The 19,263-nt window shown below is 46.5% G+C and overlaps 1 protein-coding gene across 8 annotated transcripts in view; it reads right to left on the reverse strand.

Annotated features, from left to right (window-relative positions):
- Nucleotides 1-19,253, reverse strand: part of ZNF532 (zinc finger protein 532) — a 42,349-nt gene extending 23,096 nt beyond the window's left edge. The window contains exons 1-3 of one of the 8 annotated variants that reach the window (XM_054293349.1): nucleotides 7,490-7,570; nucleotides 6,870-7,017; nucleotides 5,153-5,262 (exon numbers count right to left, since the gene is read on the reverse strand). The gene's annotated coding sequence lies outside the window, so the exon portion shown is untranslated. Of the gene's footprint in view, nucleotides 1-5,152; nucleotides 5,263-5,694; nucleotides 5,897-6,056; nucleotides 6,460-6,742; nucleotides 6,831-6,869; nucleotides 7,140-7,489; nucleotides 7,571-18,615 lie in introns of those variants that run through there. The other 7 variants (XM_054293348.1, XM_054293354.1, XM_054293347.1 and 4 more) reach the window with 7 other exon arrangements.
- Nucleotides 19,254-19,263: the final 10 nt, after the last annotated feature.

A 19,263-nucleotide genomic window follows, 5' to 3' on the forward strand; every position in this document is an offset into this window, starting at 1 on the left:
GAGTTTGGAAATCTGTTTACACAGTTCACTTAATAGTTTTGGGCCCTTTGTCTAACCTATTAAGTTCTTAATAAAAAACCAGATGCACACATAGAATCAAAATCACAAAACAAGTTTCTCTGAGGATTAAATGGAAAAGACTGCAGACACCAAAGCATATCAAATCCATGTAAACTGACAGAAAGCTTTGACACAGTTTCTCATAATCTGGGATACTAATTAGTTGCATTCTGGTTGTACATCTGTCCATAGGTGTCTTTTTACAGTTGTTGCATCCACTCAAAAAGAGCTAGATAGTCTCCCCAGTCTGAAACTTCTTCCAATTATATATCCCAGAGTTTAATTAACATTTACCCATAACAATGAATGAAGACCTGCTTACACACTTAATTCCTCTTCCTCCAAGTATGTTTAAGATCACAACTGCCCAGCAGAGGAGACAGAGCTGTCCTTTACTGAGAACTATGGCTGCCCTTATCAAGAACTTCTCTCATTCTTCTAACTTTTCAAGCAATCAAAGTTAAACAAAAAGGGAGACAAACATGGTCAGTTGTGATACATAAGGAAGAAAAGATCTAACCAGGCCATTTTATTATCTCCTCCTCACTATTCTAGGGCACCCATCTTAAGATTCAGTATATAAACTATGTTTTCACCACAACTGCCAGGACTCTGTAGCCATATTCCTCCCCTCTCTTTTTTTTCCCTCCACAAACCTTTCAGTAACTCTTTCCTTTAAGGATAAAACTCTGCCTTTTATCCAAAATCAAAACTAAGGGACACCTTTGCTGCCAGACCAGCTGTGAGTCTATTCCTTCTCTGGCCTAACATGATGCCTGTAAATACTTCTTACATTCTCAATTTTTACTCTTTTATTTAATCCTTAACCTTTGAAGAAGCAACCAGCTTTCCCTTCTTGACACTCACCTTTCTATTCACCCAGACCTTCCAAATAGCTACACCACAAGTCTAACAACTTTAAACAATTGCTTTAATTGGACCAGACCATCTTTTCTGCCTTACTGAATTCCTACCCTTTGCCTTCAAATCCCATCTAAATATCTAATTCCTTGCTTTTGTTCAGACAAATGCTCAACTTCAGTTCCCTCAGCAACAAATCCATTTGTTATCAAAGGAAAAAGGAAAACCACCAAATTTAATCTTCCTCTACCTATGGCATTCACATTCTTGTGACTACATTCCTTTACCTGCCCTAAACTTGTTTTTACAGCTCTTTGTACTACATACATTTGAGAACTGTGCACACTGTAGGATGGAGATGTTGTCTTTTGCATGTTCTTCCAAAAACACCAGCATTCTTTCCAGTTTTGTGAAATGAGAAAGCTGTGAGAACACTGAGAAACCTCTTTTCAGGGTCTGGCACATGGCAGCGTCTTGGGTCTGTTGTAGCCACATAGAGGAATTAGTCTGTTACTTCTACTGATTCCCAGGCAGACACACTATTCCAGAGCAAAATTCCAGTAACCTGGAATAATTACTCCACCTCCAAACAAGAGTAATGATGTCTAAGTCACATCAAGCTCATTCTGGAAGAAAATGCCTACACAGGGAGCAATACCAGGCTAACCAGCACAAAATCATACTTTTTTGGGTTTTGGTTTCTGTATTGTTGTGACAAGAAATTTCATCAGGTAGAGAAGGCATAAGGGATTCAATCAGAATTACAGTAACATGTATCCTAACATTAGACAAATTTCATCTTAATACACAGATGATGAGCAGTTCATTGGTTATTAGTAATTGTGACTGACTTACACTTCCAGTCATTTGCTCTGAAAGCCAAGCCTTGTACAGACAGACAAAGCCATACACTAATCTAACCACAAAACCTTCTTCAGGAAATGGGAACCACATCTCCAATCACAGCCTGGCCTGGTCTGACACACTCAGCAGGCAAGTGGGATGTGCAAGGGGCCACTTCAACCACAGTCAGCAATGGCTCTCATGCTTATATACATAATGAACGGGTTCCTTTTCACTATCAAAGGGCCCATGGCCTGCTACTGTTGCAAACACCCAGACAAACACCCAGTTCCACAAATCACAGAAATTCCTTTTGTCATATGCAAAGTAATTCTTACCCTAGGAATTTTCGATTTCTTTGGATAACAGTCTTATTTAGCATCTATTTAGCATCCACAGCATCAGTAAGGTCATGCCAGTCCTAACGTAAACATCTTTGTGAAGTATGGGGTGTTCTACAGTTAAAATTTATCCCAAGAACCTACTTTTTCTATATTATACACCATATCCACCTGCCTTCAAAAAAGTGGAAAATCCAATTTGCTTCCATGTTCAAGACTCAATGAGTACAAGATTTAATCCACCATTCTGACAGCCAAAACAGTGTTACTTGTAGTTTATGACTCCTCAGGAGCCTCATCCTGTAGTCCAACACATCAATTTTTGAACTGGGTATTTCTTACTGGGTACTGGAAAACAAGATGGGAAAGAGGAGGAGAATCTTCTGGAGTCTGAACCACTGCTGGCACAGTTTGAAGAGAACCACACACAGCTGGTTCAAAGCTCAGGACAATTAGCCTTTGGCTGGCAAAAAGGACAGGGATGTTTCAACACGTGAGCAAGGAATCTCCTTATGCACAACATGGGGCTGAACAGGCCATCCCCAGCTACAGCTGGCCACATGAAAACCACCTGTATTTATCAAGACATTCAGGCCAGGGTTTGGGTCTACCTACTTCCCAAATCCCTCCTAAAACACAGATGAATTCCTGAAAAGCAGGGAAATCTACATACCACTCTTTTCCTAGTCTACCTAGAAATTGATTAAAATCATGGCTTAATTTTGTACTTCTATATGAAAAATAGGCTGGGGCAGTACCACGTGAATAATTCAGATGCACAACAACAACAAAGAGAATGTTGAGATTCCCAAACGAACGCAGACTGGAATTACACTCTAATTGGCACAAGCTTCCCACCTCTATGCTGTAAGGTACTTTTTCTGCAGTGGATGACAATTGTGGCCAAAGCACAGCACGAGCAGTGCAGCCCCTCAGGGAGCTCTCCCAGCCAGGCAGGGCCCAGCAGGGCAACAAGCAGGCCCGAGAACACGAGGGTCAACTTTGGGTTTTCCTGAACATATATTCCTGGTACTCTGCTGCATATTTGTATTTTAACACATAGGCATATGGCTAGGGAAACAACAGTTAGTCAATTCATTCCAAAGGGACTTGGAATGTGATAAATCCTTACCCTCATTCTGAAGATCAAATAACTGAGACCAATGCAAAACGAGATCCTGGGTGCTGATACAGAAGAGCAGCCCTCCAGCACTAGCATCTGCAGCTGGAAAGCTGGCCTGCGCGCACAATCCAAATCTCCTGATGAAGAGCCTTTACAGATATTACTAGACTGAAAAAAGATAACTCACCAAGAACACTGCAGACTCCATCTATTCAGTTTTCTCATCTTACAGCCATCAAAAATCCCTGCAAATTCAAAATCTCCTTTGCTAAAAACAAAATTTCATAATACAGATAGCATTCAAAAACCCAAACAAAACAGATTCAAGGAATTCTATCGCAATCCGAGAACTTAAAATTTTAAAGCTGCCTACTATTCTGGCAGAAGGAAAAAAAAATCCCAAAAAAATGCTCTTGTGTAATATATGAATTTTAGCTGACACTTGGAAAAGAACATGCATCCTCATCAGGAAGAATCCTATTCCTAGCATACAACAAGAACTCCTGTTTGCAGCATCATTCTGCCACAGACGTCTCTAGTCAAATATAGACCCTCTGCATTCTGATGCTGAAGAACAGGAGCAGAAATCAGCACAGTGATCTGTCAGGCACTTTGCTCTGCCACGAGCTATTCACTGCTCTATCAAACCTGAAAAACAGCTTATCACAGCTGCAGTAAAGCTTACAAACCCAGAATTTCAGGCCAAATGGTAGTATGCTATTTTCACTTTTCTACGATTAATAGCCCAGTGCCTTACGTAATCTACTGCAGTCAGAAACAAAAAGGTTCCCTTGTATTGTCACCCTGCCTCAGCAGCCAGCACACAACTTACCCAGTATCCACAATCTCTCAAGGCTTTTAGGGCTGTCTATTCTGCTGAGCACAGAGGAAAGGACCCTCATTTCACACCACAACAGAGTATTTCCAATGTTCTGCCTCCATATTTTCTTGATTGTAGGTTACCAAACCAGCTAACACAGCCAGGACTGGGAAGATTTTTAAAAAATTACACTGGTTAGGATTCTAGAGTTGCTGATTTCCTGTTATAGGAAGTAACAGTTCCAGCAAAAGAATCCCCCAGGCAAAATATTTAGTGATCCACTGTGCAAGCTCTAACAGCCTTTGTTCTTCCCTTTGCTGGATTCATTACTGCTTCCTTCTCTCTGCCCCTCTCCTTCTCTCTGACTCCTTCATATTTCACTAGAAGATAAAAACGTCAGCTCAAATCTAAGTACACATCTTGTATTTTCTAGTTCAGAAAGAAAACCTAAAAATTCTATCCATTATCCACTGCTTTAAGTTGAATGCAGTCACCCCTCTGCAGCTGCTGCACTGCCCATCCAGTTTCCTACGCACAATATTATAATTCACACCACTGGAGCTCCATCCAGCCCCCAAAATACATCTTTCCACTTGGCTGCTGCAAAATCCTCCCCAGGTTACCACAGTTTAAGAAAAGCCATCCATACTATTTCTTTTGCACAGTTTTTTTCTCTGTAGGTGATATTAAGTACGTGTTTAACACTGAAGACCTTAATTAAAAATCAAGTATTGGGTCACTGAGATGTGGTCAAACAACAACGTGTAAATAATCAGACAACAAATCCTGCATGTGTGACTCTCTTAATACAGCACAGAACAGCTCCCTGTCACAACTGCTCGGCAATTCATGACTGTCATTCAGAGGCCTATTCCTATCACTACACTGGGAAAAAAAAGTTTATTGTCAATGAAAATACTGTATTTAACCAAGATATCGGTAACTCTTTACAAGTAATAGCTTTAATCCTTTTAAAACTGGAGGACCTTAATAGCATTTCTTCATTAACACTTAAACAATTGTTTCCTTCCTAATGTGCCAAGTGTGCAATCAGGATGTAACTCCAGTCTATTGTTCTATTCAGCCCAAATCACCACGTCTCACCTTGTGAACCTTGACCTTTGAGGGACTTTTTTAGCCAGTGCTCAGTTACTGCCACAGCCGCATTACCTCTGCAAACACCAAAGGGTTAAAGGCAGCCCCAATCAATAGGCCTACAAGAAAAAAAAAGGAAAATGAGTATGCCTTACAGCATCTTTTCAATGCTTTTATGCACAATTCTACAACAATATTGTTTCCTTCTGGCCTTAGAGAAAGGCACAGAACCCACCCCCCCATTAATGTTTCCTAAGGAAGCAAACCACAAGACAGCACCCTGTAAATAAAACAGCATGCAAAGCATCCTCAGTCACAAGCATATCTACAATTACAAATAATTCAATCCATTTTATTTAGTTTAGTTTTAAAATAGACTGTATTGCCAGTGTCCCACCCTTGCAAAGCAAAAATATTTTAGTAAGGGTCATAAATCTCAGCTCTTGCCCATTCCTTAAGCATAAAAAGGCACGAAAAGCCAAAGTAATCTCAGTTACTGCAAATATGTACATTTACATACAGAACCCTTTATGACTACATTAGCCACATACCAGTGCTGTGTGTCTAAAGTGTGCATTCACATACTGTTTTGGGATGGTATCTTTCTGCAAGCTCCTCTGCTTTTGGCTGCCATGAAGGGAGGAAGCTATCCCAGTGTAGTAGCTCAGTGACTGCATTGTGTTCAGGAGCTGATCTGCCTCAAACCAGTTCCAGCCGGTTCTGGTCACCCTACATAAAAAGCTATGGCAACCCTCGCTGAGTTGCCAACAAGACCCTGAAAATCGCAGGGGCTGGTTTTTGTGTGGCGTGGGGCCGGCACAGCCCTGTGCCCCGGCTCCCCTCCTGCCCGGCCCACGCGGCCCCTGCTCCCCAGAGCCCCCCACACGCTCCCTTGCTCACCTCCCCCACTTACCTCCCACAACCTGGCTGAGAGCTGTGTGTGCGTGCCTGGCTGTAGCTAACAAAGAGACCGCAATAAAGATCCTCACAGGATCTCTCTTGCAGCACCAGGCAGGCTCGGCCACAGCCCTGGGAGACAGGCTGCTAACCCGGGCTGCTGCCCCTCTGCTCCCCCAGATGAGGGGTGGCTGCTCGCACGCGTCACATCTGCCCCCTCATGCCCACGGCCACGGGGTGCCCCATCAAGGGCTTCTCCCATTTGCCCTCCCCACTCCTCGTTCCATCTGGGGCCGCCCGAGTGGCATTTTCTGTGCTCTGAGCAGCATTACTATAGAGTACCCACAAATGCGCCTCCCTCCCCTCAAGAAAGCCATTTCCGCAGTAGCAAGATGCCTACAAAATAGTTCCTTTGCCCCCTCCTCGCAGCACCGACTTGGCTGCTACACTGATTTTTTTTTTTTCTTTTGCTATTCGACTATGCTGGAGGCCTTGAGAAGCAGCGAGCTGCAGCCCCACGGCCGGGCAGCCCCCCCGGCTTGCACCCGCCGGCTGGGGAGGCCCGGTCAGGCTCTGCGCAGCTCCCACCCCGCAGAGACCGTGCGGACCGGCCGCCTGCCCGGCCCTGCGCCTCGCAGCCGATGCCTGCCCAGGGTCTCAGCCCCTTGCGGTGCCCACGCCGCTCCGGGGGTCCGCACCCACCTGTGCCCGTGGCCGCTCTGCTCCTGCCCGCTCCCCTTCACCTCGGCCACGCAAGGGCCTTCCTCCTGCATGGCTGACAGGCACCCAGACCGAGACAGCAGCCACCCCGCTCCTCTTGGCTACTCACCCTTGCTCTGGGAACACCAGTAACCACCTCCGCCTACGCGCTGAAACCCCCTCCTCTCGGAGGCTGCGGGAGATGCTGCTGTGCAGGGTTCCCTCCGGCTGGGTGGGCGACCCCGACAAAGCCCCTCTGCCCCTGGCTGCACCTGCAACTGAACAGAGGTCTCGGGCACAACCCTGCACCCCTCCCTGCGGAGACACCTTCTTCGCATCCCTCATCCCCACCCCGTTCTGGGGAGAACCACCATGTTCTTCCGCTGCCTCGGCCCGTCTTCCCTGCACAGGCTGCTGCGGCCGCAACCGCGGCCGGCCCTCCCTCGGCCCCTCGGTCCGGGGGGCCGCTCCCTCCTCCGGGCTGCCGCGGCCCCGGGCACCTCCCCGCGGGTCTGCGCGCTCCCGGCCCGAACCGGCCCTGGCCGAGCGGGCCTTGCGAACCCTGGGGACGGCCGGGGAGGAGAGGCCGTGGCCCCTTCGGCAGCGGGGAGAACGATCCGCCCCCGCCCGGCCGGCCCGGAGCCGCCGGCCCGGGCAGTCCCTGCACGGGTGCCCGCGGGCCTCCGGCCGCCGCCGGGCCGGGAGGAAGCGACCCCATAGCATGCAACCTCCGGTCCCCATGCGACACACCTGCTGCGGCCGGAGCCGGCGGGCTCGGGCAGGGCTACGGCCCGCGGTGCGGCCCGGCCCCGCGTCGGAGGAACATAATGGCAGGAGGCTGCGGGGCTGGGCGGTGGGGGTGGGGGTGCTCGGCGGCACAGATGGGGAGACGCTCCCGTGTGATTCCGTGTGGAACGGCTCCCTGGAGAGTGCCGGGGGCGGGGAGGCTGCGGGGCCGCCGAGCGCCGCGGGGCCGGGGCCGGGTCGCGGCCTCCCGCAGCCCGCACAGCTCGGGGCGGGTTTCCGAGCGCTGCCGGCGGGCAGAGCCGCGCCGGCCGCCGGGGCCGATCTCCTCCGCGCCGCAGCCGGCGCCGCCCGGGTGCCGTGGGAGACGCTCCCCGGGGCCCGCCGGGCTCTCCCCGTGCCCCAGCGCCTCAGGCCTCGAAGGGCAGCCGGGGGAAGAGCCCGCGGCCGCCGCTCCGCTTGCAGGCCAACAAAGGACGGGAGGAGCCACACGCTGCCAGCTCTGGCGGCTCAGCCCCTCCGCCGGCGCTGCGGCCGCTGTGCCCGGGCCCGGCCGGGGTCACCCCCCAGGTCCCGGGGCGCGGCCGGGAACCGTGTCCCGGAGCGATGCTGCCTTTCCTTCCACACCCTGTTAGCCGGGCACTCTGGGGCCCGCCTGCGCAGCGCCTGCTGCCCGTGCGCTGCCTCTGACCGGCCGCCTTTGTTGGCTGCGCAGCATCCCGGCGGCATCGCCATTGCTAGCAACGGCAGGGCGAGATCCCGCCCTCTCCGGTACCACCGTGCAGCACCATTTTCAGAATGTAATGCTTTGCACGCGAATCGCTTTATTGAAGCATACTAATGGCTTTAAATACATAACGCTATGGGCAGACAGTATACGAAATATTCTAGATAAAATAATGTGTATTAGTGCATTAGCGTCTGGTGTCTTAGAGTCTCTTACGAGCCTGTTAGGAAGGCAGCAGAGTCCCAAAGGCGTTTTGCACAAGTACAGCTCCTTCTGGGAAGCTGCCCCAGTAGCTGTGCCCGCAGGTATCGGTAGGGCAGGAAATTACCCATCGCCATTCCCTGGCTGCTCCAATCCTGCCTCCACATAAAAATTCTAACTTATTCCAATTAACCAAAACAGCAGCAGAACATAGGTTCTACTGACTTTAATGTTAATATAATAAATCGATTTTAGCATTATATGAAAGAGGATTTGTGCACTAGTTTTAATGTTCAAGAAGGGTCATGCAGTTCAGCTTGCACAAGCCTTGGGCTCATCCTCCAAGTTACTTGTAGAATTAGGCCGTGATAATTACAACACCCTATTTCTTCCCAATTCATCAGTAAACTGATTTGATTAAAGAAGTGAAAACTACCCTCTCTTTACTTCCATTGAATTTCTGTGGTTGGCTTGCATAATAGCATAAAAGAAGATGGCAGCTGCTACTACTACTCTGGTATTAATATCTGAAATGTTAATAAATTTCACAGTTCATACATGGCACGAAGGTCCTTGTGTGTGCTGCCTTTCACACTTGCTTTCCTTCCAGCCAGGAAGGAAATCTACTTGCTTTCCTTCCAGCCAGCTGTCCTTGACAACTCTATAGGAGAAAAAGTCTGTCACCCTAAGTATTTGACTTAAAACACATAAAATGAAGAGAATGTAAAGTATATCTTACAAGTCATGCCAGGCTGATAGCACTTGTCTGGTGTTTTTTTAATTCAAGCACACAAAAAAAGAGGTTCAGCAGCATGAGTGTCCCTCCAGTCACTTCTGCATTGGGAGTTTTTGGCACGTTGACCTTATGTCTTGGCTCTGAAGTCTTAGACCAGAAGTCCTGTTCACTCTCCCAGACACTCTGCTGCATGCTCTTAGAAGCCGTGGTGGAAGAAATTATCCTTAAGTCACGCTGTGTTATCCCTTGGCCGTGCAGCAGCCAGGTTCAAGTGCCCAGCCCTGCTGTGCTGGCATGGACAATCCATCCCAGCCAGTGAAACCATCGCCAGTGGCTCCCTGCAGCTGCACTCCAGCTCTGGGGTGGGAGCTCCCAGAGTCCATAACTCATTCTTTCTCTGGGCACCTCGCACCCCTCCTTTTCTTTTCCTGCAGAAAGGCCTCCAGTGCAGCCTGCTGCTCCTTCTGAGCAGGCAGCAAGGAGTGCTGCCAACCCAGAACACTACTGCTATGGTGAATGCTGAACTTGAGTGCAATAATAACTTCTTAATTATTTAACTTCTAAGGATTTTAAGGCTCTTGAAATTCAGAACTCTGAACAGTGGTGTATTCATTTCATGCCTTCTGTACAGGGATCAATTTTAACTGCATCAAACAGAGCTTCTGTACTTTAAAGATGTGCTGGGACCAGAGAGGATTTTGCAGGTGGATTGACACAATAAAAACTGAAGTCAATTTACATTTGATTTTTTTATGTCAGAAAAAATAATGCCTGTTTTGTCTTTCCTACTTTTGGGGAAAAATAAGAGAACATTTCCTTTCTAGCTAGCAAAACATGCTTAACTTAAAGCAAGAAGGGTAAAATGCAGATTCCATATTTCCAATTCTAAATTTGTGTTCAGAGTAATAGCTTTACAGCTTCTGGCAAATGCTTAATAGTGTTTGCAAATTCCATTGCTTTTTTCACCATAAAATTTCTTGTAACATGTGATCAACAAGAGCAGAGCAGAAGTTTATATTTCTTGTTTTAGAATAACTTATATTTTTCTTTGTATCATTGTTTGGAATGCAACCACATATATTTAAACATCCAATATTTAAAGACCAGTTTACAATTAAATTTCCCCTTTTCAGATGTTCCTATCACTAATCTCTAGGTATTTTCTTGGGGGAAAAAATAATTTTCCTTTCCTGGTTATTAAAATATATCTTCTATTACATTTTGGACTGAAACACCCAGGATTGCTTTTTAAAATTATGAGTTTTATTAAAAGAAGGTAATCTCATAGGAGATAAGGACTTTGGTCAGGAGAAATGTACAAACACTGCCCAGAGCTGAGGAACATGTCTGCAACAGGCAGTTTCCCCCAGATCTAAAGAATGTGTCCATGGAAGATGGCAACTCATGCTATTCACCTGTAAGGAGAGGCTCTTTAGCCACAGCGTGAACATTTGCAATGCCCAAGGAGCATGAAGAGTGAGAAACCCTAATGACTCTCAAGGTGTTAAATACTGTCAAGGCCCAAATACTGCATTGTCTTGAACAACAAGAGACTCCCATTTTTAATCATCTGTAAAAGAGATGCTGATTTAGATATAATACAGAGCCAAGAGGATTTGTCAGGGCTTAATTATACCTTTTTTTCTGGCTGTTAACCAGAGCAAACTAAGCATTATCCAAAGAAATCAGAGTTGGTTAGTGAGGATCATGGATCATTGAAACAGTTCTGTTTGTGAGGAGCTGCAGTCATTAGCTCAGTTTTTCCATGTGTATGAGGTAACACTGTGCTGTGCCATGCTGAGAGCTCCCAGCTCCTCTGAACAGGCAAGAGCAGAACAACACCCCTCAGACGCTCAGCTACACATGAACTTCAGTATGAAGTGTATTCCCGTGGGAAATGAAGGGCTTTGCTCCAAATCTGCACATAGATGAGCCTCAGTGTTGCACAGGAGCGGGCCTGGTACACAGGCCATATGCCCACAGCACTTGCTGCCTCATGGCCAAGCTGCCAAGCAGTGACACTGGTGTTCAAGGCACACAGCTGAAGGCACTGTCACAGGGTTACATCTGTTGGCAAAAGCGTGCCTTCAGCCCAAGCATTTCTAGATATGAAATAGGAAAGATGAAATAGAAAAGCCTGTATGATGATTGATGATTGTCAAAAGCTAGGAAGACATTTCTTCTGCACAGGACTACCGATTTTGGAGAAATTGAGTACTCCCAGAGGAGCAGCAGCAGAAAATTGACTGCTCCCCAGAGGCAGGGCAGCCACAGCTCCTCTGAGCAATCTGCCAGTGTCTCACTCCCCTGACAGGGAAGAATTTCTTCCTTATTCCAATCTAATCCCGCCCTCTGTCAATTTAAAACTTAAAAAATTTAAATCCCTTGCCCTGTCACTACAGGCTCTGGTGAAAAACTATGTACCCTAATACTTTATGTCTGTATACTCCATTTATACAGCATCTAGCACCCTGAGGCTCCCTGAGCACTCAGTGCAGCACCCTGGCCAGAGCAGCACTCAGGGAGTGCAGGGAGAGCTGCTGAGGGACAGTGCACACCTGATCACAGCCATCTCTCCAGCAGCACAAAGAGCACAGCCTCAGTCCCCAACCTGCTTACACAACACAACCGCAGGCATAGTACACAATGCAAGGCTGATGGATTTTTGGATTTTCCGTGACACTGTTGTCTTTTCTGCTTATGAACATGTTCCGAGTGCTGGGCCAGAACCCCTCAGTCAGCTCCTCATCAGGAATTAGCCACCTGCGTGATTAACATCAGTACCACAGAGCTCAGCAGCCTGGCACATTGAAGAATGCCTGTTTTGTTCCCATACGTGCCATATGTATGGGGCTTTTTCCTTCCTCCTCCTTATATTTATTCAAGTATACGAGGATTATTTCTGAATTATTCATCATACAATATCTGATTAAACTGTGGCAGTGCCGGTTCCCACTGCTTAATGAATGAACCATTAGGCTTTTGCAGATGGTGCCATCAACAGCTCCTGTGCTGTGTGTTCCGTGCACTTACCCAGCAAACGGAGAGCGCTGAACCTGAACACGGTGTGGGAGACGAGTAATGCCCATGCAGTCATCTCACAAACCAAGAGAGCAAGTGTTGCTGTAAAACTTACATTTGGTCCTAGATGTTATCTAATACAGTTTTCTCAGAAAATCGTAGTGTAGCTGAGTATATATCCCACCAAACTACCCAATACATCACTTCAAGCAGGGAAGCAGAGGACAGAAACTGCCAGCAGTTTACCGATGTTGTCCTGCAAGGTGTGACAACTGCTGCCATGATTTATGGGCATGAGCAGGGCCAGACATCATCTGTGCGCTCCACACACTTCTTTCTTGGAAGAGGAGACTGAGAAGTGAGAGAAGACACTGTATTCCAGAACCCAAGTGGGTTCTGTGTCTGGGAGAACAGACACAACAGGCACAGCTGCACCCTTGCTTTGGGAGGGCCTTGGGAAGTGGGAGACAGTGCATAGCTGCTTGACAAATCCATCCCCAATCACACAGCTTGCTGCTCCCTCGGGGCTGCCACCTGCACAGCTGGGGAGAGGCGCTGGGGATGGTGCTGTGACACAAGAGGTGCTGCTCCTCTGCAGGGACAGGCACACAGGCACTTGGGACCAGCAGCAGCTGTGCTTGCACTTCTGCCTTTCCAGAGCCTTCTCTGGAAGCACATAATAAAAGAAGGACAAACCCAAGAGTGATTTTTCTGCCACTTTTCCTCTGCCCTCACAGATGAGGGTGGCAGCAGCAGCTCAGCCTGGCTGTGGTTCCTGATTCCAAGCTGCCCGTGATGATCTTCCTACAATGAAAGCAAAGTTAAAATCAAGGCGCCTTGCTGGTTTGTGGCCGGCCTGGCCAGGGAGTCTTTCAAGCACTCATACTTTCCATGCTGGTCCTTGGCATCTCCTGCTGGAAAAAGGACATCTGATTCATCCCCACCTACTGAAGATGAGTCAGGATTATACAAATTCTATTTCGTTTGTGTAACAACACTACTTCCCATGTTGCAAGCTTTCCTGTCTGCTGCCATAAAAGTCTTGGGTACAGAGGAGGGGAGAGCCACCAGAGCAGCATCCAGCCCCAAGGGTTTCACTGCTCAGCAGCAGCCCATGCTTAGTTCCATCAGCCGGGTCAGCAGTCCCAGATGGCTTTCCCCTCTGCAGTACAGGTGGGCAGGCTCTTGACTTGTTTCACGTGAACAAACAACTGCAGCAGCTGCAGCTCCAGCCTGCAGCCCCTGCCTAGAAGGGTGCCCCAGTGACCGAGCCCGGCTCCCTGTGGGACACGAGCTGTGGGGGCACACAGGGGCTCCCCAGCTGCCGTGCTTGAGCGTGGGCTTCCCACACAGTGTGGGGGCCACCGGCAGCCAACAGCCAGGTACCTGCTGCTGTCACTAGTGACACTGCTGGGGCTGCCTGCACCTACCTGGCCAAATTACAGGCTCACCTTGTCTGGGAGGGGTCATCCTCCCTTCCAGCCCCAGGAATCTTTTCTCTTTGTCCTTTCCCCTCTGAAACCTCTGCTTCAGAAATTAGGCTCCCACACAGCCGCCATGCGAGAACTGGCTTGGCTTCAGATCAGTCAAACATCTCCATCTTGCACTGCATGGCTGCAAATAATAATGCAGGCTGAAAAAGCAACTGCTGAGCAACATCTCTCTACTCATCAGATTTTTTTTTTATTACTTCTTAAAACTGTCCAAAAATGTCCATCCTACATAACTAAACCCACTCTAGTTTGTGATACATCAGAATTCTAATAATACCTTTTGTACCTTATATATACGCCACAGTTTGAACATCCTAGAGCTGGCAGGCAGATGGAGTTTAACATGAATTATTCCATCAACAGATGCTACTACCACCGAGTTCTCTTTGCTCAGTCTGGGAATGAACTGATGGGCAAGGCAAGAAAACATGTTTTCTTACAGAGACACCATCTGCCAGCTTGAAAAGCTGCTGTCACCAGTGACTCAGGATAACTCATATAAGGAAAAACATTATTAATACCACTCTCAAGACAGCCCTGTTATTAACTACACGTTGACTGTATTGTAACTATTGTCTAGCATCAAGACTATAGCAATAAGAAAATACTTAACTAATTAGTCTAAAAGGAAAATAACTGTAAACAAAACTACTTGAGAAAGGGCAGTTATTTATCTTGGAAACCTTTAAGTAACAAACCTGGGTCTAATCCTTCTTTACTATCATATTCTGTTAAGAATTGTTGCAGGATATCAGACAGAGCTTTTCCAGTTGTGGAAACCTACAGTTTCCACAAAACAACAACAAAAAAAGGTTTTTGTTTATCGGAGCTTATAAAGAAAAGAAGGGATTATTGGATTGCCAGCAGCAGAGATGAGGAGTTCCCATGGATTGTTTTATAGAACAGGATGATGGGAGGTGTAGAGGTGTCCCAGCACATGCAGGGTACTAAGGGCCTGCTGGGCATGTGGCTCTTCTCATCAGATCAGAAAAGGCAGAAAGATGCTGATGGCAAGGCAACACCAGAGTGGAGGGTAGAACACCTCATTCCAAGTAAAACTCACTCCAGCTGGCAAGTGGCTTGCTCCTTGTGTATCCCACCCCAGGAAATCATGTTGTACTCTTGTCAAAACCTGGATTATCCCAGTGCAGACAGCAAGAGAGGAACCAGCAGGGAGGCTCTGCAGTGGTAATGAGTCCCACCTCTGATTCATGTGCTGGGATGCAGTGAGGTGCAAACAGCTGCAGTTCTCCACCTGCCAGCACGGGTAAACAGCTTGTCATGAAGCACAGCTATTTTCTGATTCAAATAAACCCACTATTTCCACTAAAATAAGGGTTAGTAATCCAATGGGTGTTACAAAAATGTGTTTTCTTGCAGCTGCAACACTGAACCAGAATCTGCAGCAATTTTCTGCATATCCCTGAGGCAGGCATGAAACAAAGCTACAAAGCTTTGAGAATCAGCAAACTAGTGTTTTGTAGTGACTCTGTAGCTTCTTAAAAGACTGTTATGCTTCTTACAGACCAAAAAAATACCAGATTTGGTATGTTATGAATATCTCAAAGCAGTCCTGAAAAATTTCTGGACCAATCCCGGTCCTGCAAGGCAAGTCTCATGCATACTGCTGGCATTCAGCAGAAGAGGAAAGAGAGGAAAAGAGCAGGTAGGCACAAAGAAGACAGGATGTGAACAGAGAAGACTCCTGGGACTGCTTTAAACACCTACAGCTCTGAAAAACAGCTTTCAGAGGGGAATAATCTGAGCAATTGCTGACAGGCTGCCTGATGGTAACCCACAGAAAAGGTGCTTACCTCTGTAGGCATTGATATCTTCTTTGTGGTGACTGTTGACAGGACCCAAGGGAATGGCAGGGGAGGTTTAGGTTAGATATTAGGAAAAGGTTCTTCTCCCAGAGGGTGGTAGGACACTGACCAGGCTCCCCAGGGAACGATCACAGCCCCAACGCTGCCAGAGCCCCAGGAGCGTTTGGACAATGCTCTCAGGCACAGGGTGTGACTCTTGGGAACAGCCTTGTGCACAGCAAGGAGCTGGATCCGTGATCCTTGTAGGTCCCTCCAACTTAGAGTATTCGGGGAGCCTGTCCTGCCACGCACAGTCAATCCCTCTTCTTACAGGATGGTGGAAAGCAGAGCTGGCGCATGTTTAGAGAGATGAAATAAATCATAACCACCATGTTAAGTCATCAGAGAGCCCAGGAAGCATCTGAGAGCTGCTTTATCGTATGTGTAGTGAAGTAATTTGCACAACAGGTTGAAGCCTCTTCATCCTGCCTGCAAGTGGCTGTGAAGGCTGGGAGCAGGGTGCCAGCAGATTCCGTCTGCAGGGCAGAGGGGGAGGCTGGGGGCTCCCTCCCACACACGCTGCAGATGTGGAGGCTGTCGCTGTGGTAACACACCCCCACAGGGATCCTGCTCACCGCCTGCAGCAACAAGCATGGGACACAGCACTTCTCATTAGCTCTTAAAATAAGCCTGCTATGACTAAATTGCTGCAGCCATATCTTAGAAATTACTAACTGCCTGAATGCCACAACACAGAAGCGTCCCCACTACATTCCTTGACTACTGCAATTACTAAATGATCAATCTTTTAAAAAAACCCAACAAACCAGATTCCCAACCTGCTCTCCTCCACCTGATACTTTAAACCTATCTCCAATTCCCAGCAAAAACCTTGGAGCTCAGAATGCTGCACTCTAAAATGTGAGCAGATCTTACTGTACCTGAACTAAAATTCTGTGCAAGGAAGAAATAATACTGAAACATATCCACATTACAGCACTGAGGAATCTATGTCAAGGTGAACATAGCCCAGGAGCTTACTGCATGTGAAAGCTGCCAAAGTTACTAATTAGCTGACAGAATGAGGAAAAGTAGTTGATGCATGAACCAAGGCAGTAACTACAGAGACAGCAACGCCAGCCTGAGATCTGCTGAAGAGTTCCATGGTGCAGAGATGGTCTTGTGAGCCAGAGGCCTTTCTGAAGCACATGAACCCTTCTTTTGCCAGAGAAGCCTGAGTTTACATAGATTACCTTAAACCTTCCTTCTTAACGTATTCAACATCCAAACCCAGGCAACAAACACTTCAGTTACACAAAACCATACAGCAATGCTACAGCAGAGGGCAAAGTAATTTAGCCTACCAGATACTTCAGCAGAAAATAATTATCTGCAAATAACTGCACTGTAGGGAAAAAACAAACCCCTGAAGCTTTGATTTAGAAAGCGTACCAGAAGTCAAAGAGCGGTAACAACTACCTAGGTTTAGGCATGTCTTTTAATCCCACCAATTTCACTTAGACTGGAATGTTAATTTAACCCATTGAACTTTTAAAGTGCTTTCCTGGACCTAGGCCAAAGGACATGAGTGCTGCTTGCACTGAAGAACCAGAGTATTTCATTCTAAACACTAATAATTAAAACAGTTAGAGCACTTCCTAAAGACAGTGCTGCAGTGAGAAAATGCCTTTCCATCACCATTCTCTTTTTAAAGAGGGTTCAGAAAGATAAAGTTTTCCTCTACACACTCTACTGCCACAGGCAGACTTTTGTCATACAATTTGGACAAGTCTGAGTGATTTAGGTCACTCAGAGAACTCTGTTAAAGGTATTAGCAAAAGCAAGTTTAATATAAGTGTGCAAAAGGGTGATGAGGTTGAATGGCAGGGCTCACTCTGGTAACTGCTACATGGATGATGCACACGGAGGAAAATCTGTCTAGAATCAATGTAGAATGATTTACACAGGCACCACGAATGCCAAAGGCTAAGAGAGGCCCAGCTGCTGAGTCACAGGGCTCAGAGCTGGGCAGGGGTTTATGCCTGAAGAATTTGGCACCACCTAACTGCTGACTATTTAACATTTGTGAAATGATTCGATTCCTATAAGCGCAGCAGGAATTTAATTCTAGATCTAAGATGGCAATATCCATACTATGCTGCCCAGAGAGGATTTAAACCAATTCACACACACACAAGTACATAATGCATATACAAATATGTCCAAGGGTACCTATTAAAGATCAAACACCTTTGCACCTCTCAAGAGGCAAGGGTTGAGCTTCGAGGAGCAAGGCTATCAGCCCAGGCCCAGATCTGTATATCTTGAGCTGAAGCTCATGATTCAGATTTCCCCTTTTCTGTTAAGGAAAATCTTTCTTCACATGTTTTGTTTCAATGAAGTTTTGGTCTCGTTAAGGCTGGAAGGTGTAGAAGAATGTAGCAACTACATATGCACATAGTACATAATTTTATGGACAACAATTTATTACCCAGTAAGAAAAAATAACAAGCTTTTATACAAATTAGGAAACTGACAAAGTATTAACTAAGTAGCACACTCCTGGAGCATGTCTCAAGCTACAATCTGATTTAGAAGTCAACTGCACAGAATAGTTAATGCAGGTAGATCTCATTCATTAATAGGTATGATGCCACTTAACATCCTGCAGAAGGAAAACAGAAATTCAAGCTCATGTACAGATTACTTCAAGCATGGCTGTCATCCTGGAAATAGCTATATCCATGTACCTATATCCACCTTTCAGCACAGAGCAACCTAAAGATCACCAGATTTAGTTAAAGAAACATTAACATTCCCATCTCAAAAGTTTTATGGCCACACCAGGACATTGCCAGGCCACCAGATCGCAGCACTCTCCACTGCAGATTGAAACTGGCTAGTCTGCCTCAATAGCATTCACTTATCTTGTTTTTATGATGATGATCTTAATGAAAGCAATTCTTCCTCTCACTATTACCAGTACAGGAAAGGCTACTACCCCTGTCTGAAAACTCCCTTTGATTTTAGTTTCCTTACACCCCAATATTTTTTGCTTTTTCAAGACTTTCAATGACCTAATAAACATCACTTTTCTCGTGATTCTTGTTTTAGCCCTCAGCACGTCTGTGAGACTGACCATACAATACCTTGCTTGCTGAGCAGGCACTTGCCCTCATCTTTCCAGTTAGTGTTCTTCCAGAACATGAAGAATCAGGTATCAGATCAGCAAAAACCTTAAGAGTGTTATGTAAAAGAAAAATCAAAATAGAAACAATCCACCACAGTATGATTCTGTGACTTTGCTTCCTCTGATAATCAAAGGTTCTCTTAAAATCAAAAGTGATGTCAATTTGTTGGCTCTTCAGGTTTTGGGTTCCTTGTACAGATCTTAGCCCTCTCAGATGCTGCCAGACACTGGACATGTGGCAATCAGAGAGGGGGAATGCAGTCAGAGCTGCTTTCTGGCCACATCCCAGGCACTGGAACATCCGTGAGCAATCCTAACACACGACGGCCAAAGAACAGCATAGGAAACTTGGAGCAGTTCAGATTTTTCTCTGTACCAAACAATAAATAGTAGGTGAAAAAAAATTAAAAGGAATGCATTTTTCATTCCTAAATCTATTGGTCCAGTTTTGTCTCTTAAGGTATTAAAAATTTTCACCACAATCTCATTCACAGCACCTACTCTAGACTCTCCAAGGGCCTTGTCCAGAAGTCTCCAAACACCAGAAGATGGAGAGGCAGTGTGGAAGCCCCTCTGTTCAAGGATGCCACTCTGGTCTTTCCAAACA

The sequence above is a fragment of the Melozone crissalis genome, unplaced genomic scaffold (genome assembly GCF_028551555.1).
Source record: "Melozone crissalis strain CALT ecotype California unplaced genomic scaffold, PUWL_Pcris_2 ptg000136l_1, whole genome shotgun sequence".
In the NCBI taxonomy this organism is placed as follows: domain Eukaryota; kingdom Metazoa; phylum Chordata; class Aves; order Passeriformes; family Passerellidae; genus Melozone; species Melozone crissalis.